The following is a 7882-nucleotide window of genomic DNA, read 5'->3' as shown; positions in this document are numbered from 1 at the left end:
TGTATGGCTCCATGTATATGAAATATCCAAATAGGTAATCCATAGAGACAAAAAGTAGATTGGTGGCTGCCAGGAGTTGGGGAGATGGAGGAATGGAGATAGTGGTGATGAGTACACGGCTCTGTGAGTATATTACAAATACACTAAAAACCTCTTTAAAGGATGAACTTTATGGTATGTGAATTGTACCTTATAAACATAAATAAAAGAGAAAAAAATCTAGTGTAATTTCCAAAGTCTGATAAATTGTTGTCATGAAAAAGTGAGTACCCACCATAGGCTGAAAAGTTGCAATGTCTTTGTCTGGGTCTGATCGACTGGTTGTTTCAACTGATCTGTTTTCAAACAAATCTTTTACCTTCAGATTTATGGAAGATAAGAAAGATGCAAACACGGACCCTATTCTCAAGGATATTTTGCTTTGTCACAGAAACAGACATTTCCATGATGACATTAGCTTTGTACTAGAATCAAAGAAAGGTCTGAGGAAGCCCCTGGGAGGGAAACGTTAATGCCATCTAGGATCTGCGAAGGCCCTAATGGAGAAGGGGAAGGTTCTGCATCTGAGCAGACAGAGATGTTGGGATGGGTGTGGAGCCAGAGGAGCACCACCCAAGGGCGACCCATTCAGTTGGGGCAGGGAACCGCACCAAGAGAGGCAGCTTAGGGTGGTGGGTTTTGAAACAAGGCACCCTTGGATTCAAAATGAATAGCTTTGAGACCTTAGGCAATGCATTTTAAAAACTCCTGACCTTAACTGTACAGTGGGGGAAAAAAACAATGCTGGTCCACTATGGAGATTAAATGAAACAATGTAAATAGACATCTGGCACAAGCACACACACTTAGTAAGTAGTAGCTATTATTATTAAACTGAAAGAATGAAGAGTGAGGAATAGTTTTGGATAAGAGTTAGAAAGGCTAAAAGAGTGTAGAGAGTGGAAACAGGATCCCTGCACGTGAGACTGCATCAGTGTTAATAATTTGGTAACAACAGGCCATCAAGGGCTGCTTTGATTGAATTCCAATTATCAGTAGGGTAAAATGTGCATAGAAAATTACAGTGAGAAACTAAAATGTGTATGGAGGATTGAGGAGATCATAAAGACCATTTTAAACAGGTTGCAGGGAGACTTTGTGGACTCTGTGATACACCAGCCTTAGAAATAAGAATAATGCCAACAGCTAACTTATCCTGAGCAATCCCCTGCATCAGCGTTCATATAGACATGATCTTATTTAGTCCACATAATAATAACAAGAGGTAAGGGCTGTTAATACCCCCAGTTTTCTAAATAAAAAACTAATACTTAGAATGTTCCCAAGGTCGTACAATTGGAAGGAAAGTGGCAGTTGCACAAACCCAGGTCTTCCTAAACCTTATGTTTTACAAGGAAAGGGGTGGGGTGAGGAGGAATTGGAAGGAAAGAAGACAAAGATGAATCTGGAGGAATAGACTTAAGTTGTATCAGTCAGGGTTCTCCAGGGAAACAGAAACAATACGATTATATATATGTGTGTGAGTACATGTATATATACAATAAATATATGTGTGTATAAACATATTTATACACGCATATTTATTATAGGATTTTTATAAAGATTTATTATAAGGAATTAGCTCACACGATATGGTGGGCACTGCCAAGTCCAATTTCCCAACAAGCCTGGAAATTCTGGGAGGAGTGAGGAAGTCTTTTTCTGAGTCTGTAGGGAAGACCAGGGAGGAATGAAGAGTGCAGTCTGCAGGCAGAATTCCTTCTCATACTTGAAGCACAGTTTTTGCTCTTAAGACTTGAAACTGTTTGGATGACTCCTGTACATTGCTGAGGATTATCTCCTTTATTTAAAATCAAATGATTGTAGATACTAATTCATCTACTAACTACCTCCAGAGTAAACTATTACACCAGTGTTTGACCCAACAATTGGACACCATATCCTAACCAAGTTGACAAATAAAACTAACCATCATATGGACATTCCCTTTAGATGGCCTCTATCCAGAGCTGTGAACGTGCTAGCCTCCTTCACAATGGAGTTCATGGTGTGTCCAACTCCAGGGGAGTTACATAGAATACACTGTGAATGGTGGCAAAACAGCTGCCTGCCTCAATCAGATCAGTATAGCAGGCAGTGAAGTTGCTGAAGTTGCTTACAAAAATGTTGCAAGAAAAGTCCCTTTGGTGGGGTCTCAGAGGCAGAAAAAAATTGGGAAACAGGTGCTGGGGAATGCGATAAGGAGTGGGGAGAGAAATTAAAGGTCAGACTGCAGCTTCCATTTAAGGTCAGGAGCAGGAAAAAAATGGGGGTGGGTGAGAAGGGGAGGGTTAATCAGAAAGGAAAGGAAAAGGTCATTTTGTTTCTAGGATACTGGAGCAGAGGGTAGCTTTGAGATGGGGGTGGCCTTTGGACAGAGTGTCCCTTTAGCATCCCCAGGGCCCAGGGGAATGGGAGGCTCAAAGTTCTACGAAGTGGGAGTCAAGGGAAAGTGAGGTGGAAGAAAGACATAGAAAAACCTTGCCTACATTGCAGTTTCACCAAGGACTATTTTTGAGTTGTTTTTGCTGTCGAGGTGGGGTGGAAAACAAATTCACTGGTTTGTCTTCTCACTTAGAAAAGGAACACTCAGGAAGTTTTGATGACTCAGTAATGAAAGTAATATAGTTTTTGAAATGTGAAGCATACAAAGGGAATCTTTGTGTGTGTGTGTAGTTGCTTTATAGACTGCTTGATTTTTCCAAAGTATATTTGGAAAAGGGAACATATTTCCACCTATGAAAGGTATATCTCAATTATGAAAGATTTTATTTCTACCCACAGTCAGCTTGGCAGTGCGGTAGATTTCTCCTTTGATCGTGCATGCCCTGGCTCTAAATGTTTCAACATACCTCTAGAGATCATTCTTCCATTACATCCATTATACATGTGCAGTCTGACATGGTTTCACCAAGTCACCAAATGAATGACTAGCAGATTGGACCAATATCAAAACCCCAGATATGAAAGTTTAGTCCCCAAATAAAATTATAATAATGATGTTTAAATTATGATAAGCCTGCTAATCATATTTGAAATTTCTCAGAAGTTCTAAATTAGCTTTAAAAAAATCTCAAATGGAAGGTGGATCAATTCAAATACATTTAAGAAGGTGTATTCATGGTAGCTTAAAATCCAATTACGCATTTAATAGTGTATTAATAATTAAACATTCAAAAATGTATTGAGATACACCACCCTTTCCAGAGAGCTTTCAAAATCTAAACTAGTGCCCAAGAATCATTTGAATGCCAACATGCTAATTCAGTTGAATGCGACTCATTGCCAAGATTGTGGGTTGATTATAGTAAATATTTTTTAAAAAGGAAAATGCTCTATTTCATTGCTGTATAGTAATTACATTAATATTTCATGCCTAGCAGTTTATACAGCTGTTTCACATATACCTTTTTACTTATCCCTCACCGTGAAGTGGCTATTATTATGATACCCTTTCACAGATGTGGAAACGAACAGTTGAGTGAAATGCAGTGATTTTCAAACATTTTTGCAGCCTAGCAAAATCTTATTAAGAAGTTGGATTACAAAACTAACAGGGCCCAAGATGCCCCTGACTCCCACATGGCTGGGACCAACTCCTCCCGAGAAGTTCTCTGCAGAATTTGAAGACCACCAGTGTAATTTGAAGGGGAAAAAAAACATGGGTTTTAGATTCAGACAAGCCTGATTTTGAAGCCTGGCTGAACATTTATAAGCTGAATATTACTTTGGATGTATTATTTAGTCTTTCTAATTCTCAGTTTTCAAATTTACAAAATGCTAATGATAGTATTGTAGAGTTCCTTGCACTATAAGTTCCTACCTTATTACTAACCCTATCTTTGTGTCCTCAAAGTGATTTGCTCAATGTTTTGAAAGAGTAACTTGCAGAATTTAGGTCTTCTGCACCAAATCTCTAGTTCTTTCCACTACATCATGTGACTACCGATTGCATTCCTAACCAAGTCTGGAGGCCTTGCCAGTGACATTATGTCTTCTCCTAAAGAAGCAAAGGTAAGACCCATGTTCTGTTGATAGTGGCCTCCTTGTGTTGGTGTATAATCGTCTTGATTTGCTGCTGAATTCAGCTTGCTAGATTTTTTTGGGAATTTTTGCATCTATATTCATAAAGGATATTGGCCTTTAGTTTTCTTTTCATGTAGAGTCTTTGTCTGGTTTTTGTGTCAGGATAAAGATGGCCTCATAGAATAAGTTAAGAGGTGTTCCCTCTTCTTCAGTTTTTTGGAAGAGATTGAGAAGGATTGATTTTAATTCTTTCCCTACCCTTATTTGAGATATATATTGAAATCTTTAGAGGTAAAATCATATGATGTCAAGCTTTGATTTAAAATATTTAGCAAAGATAAAAAAAAGGCAAAGGGAGGAGGGATAGCTAAAAATAAGCATGGTGGAGAATGACCACTTAATGAATAGAAATCTTCCTTTTGGGGTCAGGAAAATGTTTTGGAAGAAGATAGAGCTGATGGGTATTTAACATTGTGATAGAACTAAATGCCACACTAAATGTGACAGAACTGTACACTTTAAAATGGTTAGTTTTATGTTATGTGAATTTGACCTAAATTAGAAACAGAGGTATGGTGACATGTTGGTGACTGTTAAAGCCGGTGATACGTATAAGGGAGTTAGGTAGGCTGTCTGTTTTGGTATATGTTTGGGATTTTTCATAATAAGAGTTAAAAATAAAAGAACCCAAAGGGGTTTTCTTCCTAAATTGCAGAGCACTTCCAGACTGGGATTTCAAGCCAAGAGGTGCTCATATTCTAAGGACATGGGAAAACAGAACAATTGCGAGGCACGACTTGAGAAGTATGAATTTGTGCTGATGGTGTCATCTGCTGGAAGCTTTTAGCGAAAAAAGGTGGCCACAGAATGGGATCACTTGTGTTCAGCCTGTATAAGTCTACAGACAAAGGGTAGCATAGGTTCAGCTTACAAATGCTCTATGTTCTGGATGTTATGTCAGAAAGCCTTATGCTTAAAAGGATGAATTAATACAACAGCCTGACTGGAGAAGAGTCAAGACCTCGACTATCTCCCTGGAACAAGCCTAATCTGTTGCTTTGACTGAGTTTGGTCAACAGAAAGAGCCTTTGGTCTGATTCTACTAAAGCCTCCAAAAGCTCCAGCACAGTGCAGACAGCCTATTTCTACTGCAGGTCACAGAGTAGAAGACAGAGAAGTCTAAGCAACAGTCCAGGGCCTCTTCTACTGGATTGCTCGCCAGCAATATCTATAAATGTCTAGAAACTCTGTCCAACCAGCTTTAGCAACTTTTCTTTTCTTTTTTTTTTTCTTCACTAAAGTTGGTCTCTGTCCCCGAATCCCTTCCATCCCTTTCAGCTCTTCCAACATCTGTGCATTCAACCTAAGTTCTATTATGTTTATTTTTTAGATTGCCTTTTGTCTCATTCAGAGCTATAATCTACTTTGATAATTTCTTGGGTATAACCATATGTGGGCCTTGCCCATCATAGGTGTTCAATGTATTTTTCTTTAAAAGTGAAGATTCTTGAGCCCTGCCCACCAAAATTCTGGGAATTAACATTTTAACCACTCTCTGCCCCATTTTGATGTAAGTGACCCATAGGCAGAGACCACCTTTATGACCTTTGAATTTCCCGTGCCTGAAATTCAATACTTTTTTTGAGTAATTATTCTATATTAGATTTTTAAAAATTTTATTGAAGTATATCATTCATATACGAACATACGTAAACAATGAGTATATAGTAAAAGTTGTGGACTTACAAAACAAACGTGCATATCATCTCCCGTACATCACTTCACCACCAACACCTTGCTTTGTTGTGAAACATTTGTTACAAATTGTGAAACAGCATCCTCAAAATATTACTACATACTAACTATAGCCCATATCTTACATTTTGTGTACTTCCCCCCTAATGAACCAGATTATTAACATCCTGTATTAGTATTATGCATTTGTTATAGTTCATGAGACAACATTCTCATATTGGTTCTGCTAACTATAGTCTATCTTCCACCACTGAATACCCTGTGTTATACAGCCTCATTCAAAGTACACTTGGTGGGGAAGTGGACTTGGCCCAGTGGATAGGGCGTCCGCCTACCACATGGGAGGTCCACGGTTCAAACCCCAGGCCTCCGTGACCCTCGTGGAGCTGGCCCATGTGCAGTGGTGATGCGTGCAAGGAGTGCCCTGCCATGCAAAGGTTCCCCTGTGTAGGGGAGGCCCACGCGCAAGGAGTGCGCCCCGTAAGGAGAGCCACCCAGTGCAAAAGTGCAGCCTGCCTAAGAATGGCGCTGCATACATGGAGAGCTGACGCAGCAAGATGACGCAACAAAAAGAGACACAGATTCCCATGCCGCTGACAACAACAGCAGAAGCAGACAAAAGAAGAACATGCAGCAAATGGAGACAGAGAACAGACAACTGGGACAGGGAGAGGGGAAACAAATAACAAATAAATGAATCTTTAAAAAGAAAACAAAAAGTACCCTTGGTGGCTCTCATTTTCATCAGAGTTGTGCTGTCATCACCTCAGTCAATTTTAGAATGTTTTCATTACTCCAAAAGGAAAAATCCCATACCTCTTTAGCCCCCCATAGTAGTCTCTTAGAATTGAAATAATATCTTCTTTGCCACTGCTGCACAAATATTACAATATTATGGTTAACTATCATCCATAAGTTACATTAGCTGTAATTTTCCATGTATCACCATATTCTTAACACTTTGTAAGAGTGTTAAGTTATTTTATACTATTAACCACAATGTTCTTAATTCTCTAATTTCCTTTCAATTGGTATTTACATCCACAGACGACTACTTTCAGCTACAATCTCATTTATAAATCAGTGGTATGAGTTATACTCATGATAATGTCTTACCATCAATTCCATTCACTTCCATACTTTACAATAAACCTTATTAAAAATTTTACATACATTAAGCAATAGGTCCCTTTCTCAACCTACAATCTATTTCCTGGTAATTTATACTCTAGATCTTACCTCCATGCATTTACTCATTGTATTTAGTTCATATTAATTAAACCATACAATATTTGTCTGTTTGTGTCTGGCTTATTTCACTCAACGTACTGTCTTCAAGGTACTATCCTCAAGGTTTCACTCAACGTACTATTCTCAGGTCTCACATGTATTATCATAGGTATCCTGATTTCATTTCTTCTTACAGCTGAATAGTATTCCAATGTATGTAATACCACATTTTGTTTTTCTATTCATTGGTTGATGGACACTTGGACTGTTTCCAAATTTTAGCAATTGTGAATAATGCTGCTATGAACATCGGTGTGCAAATGTCAGTTCACATCCTTGCTTACGGTTCTTCTGAATATATTCCTAGTAATGAGATTGCTGGATCATACAAGAGTTCTATATTCAGCTTCTAGAGGTACTGTCAAACTGCCTTCCATTCTACATTCCCACCAACAGTGAAGGAGTGTTCTATTTCTTCACATCCTCTCCAGTACTTGTAGCTCTCTGGGTTTTAAAAAAAGTTTTATTTTTTATGATGGCCATCCTATAAGGTGTGAAATGGCGTCTCATTGTAGTTTTGATTTGCATTTGCCTAATTGAAAGTCAAAAACAAGTTTCAATAAATTAATATGAATGAGTGAATGAATTTACAGTCTGTATGAATGGATGAAAAGGGTGATTTTTCTCATCAGCCTTTGACAATCTTAGCCATAAGATGCTTAATTTATTCTCAGAATCAACTTGTCATGTAAAATCATAACAAATATAAAATGTTGACACTTCAAGGGCTTAAAAGACTTGACCAGAATTTTTAGCTTCAAAGTGGCCATTT

This window comes from Dasypus novemcinctus, chromosome 4 (assembly GCF_030445035.2).
Source record: "Dasypus novemcinctus isolate mDasNov1 chromosome 4, mDasNov1.1.hap2, whole genome shotgun sequence".
NCBI lineage: Eukaryota > Metazoa > Chordata > Mammalia > Cingulata > Dasypodidae > Dasypus > Dasypus novemcinctus.
The sequence above is the reverse complement of the archived record's forward strand: the minus strand, read 5'-3'. Positions refer to the sequence as shown.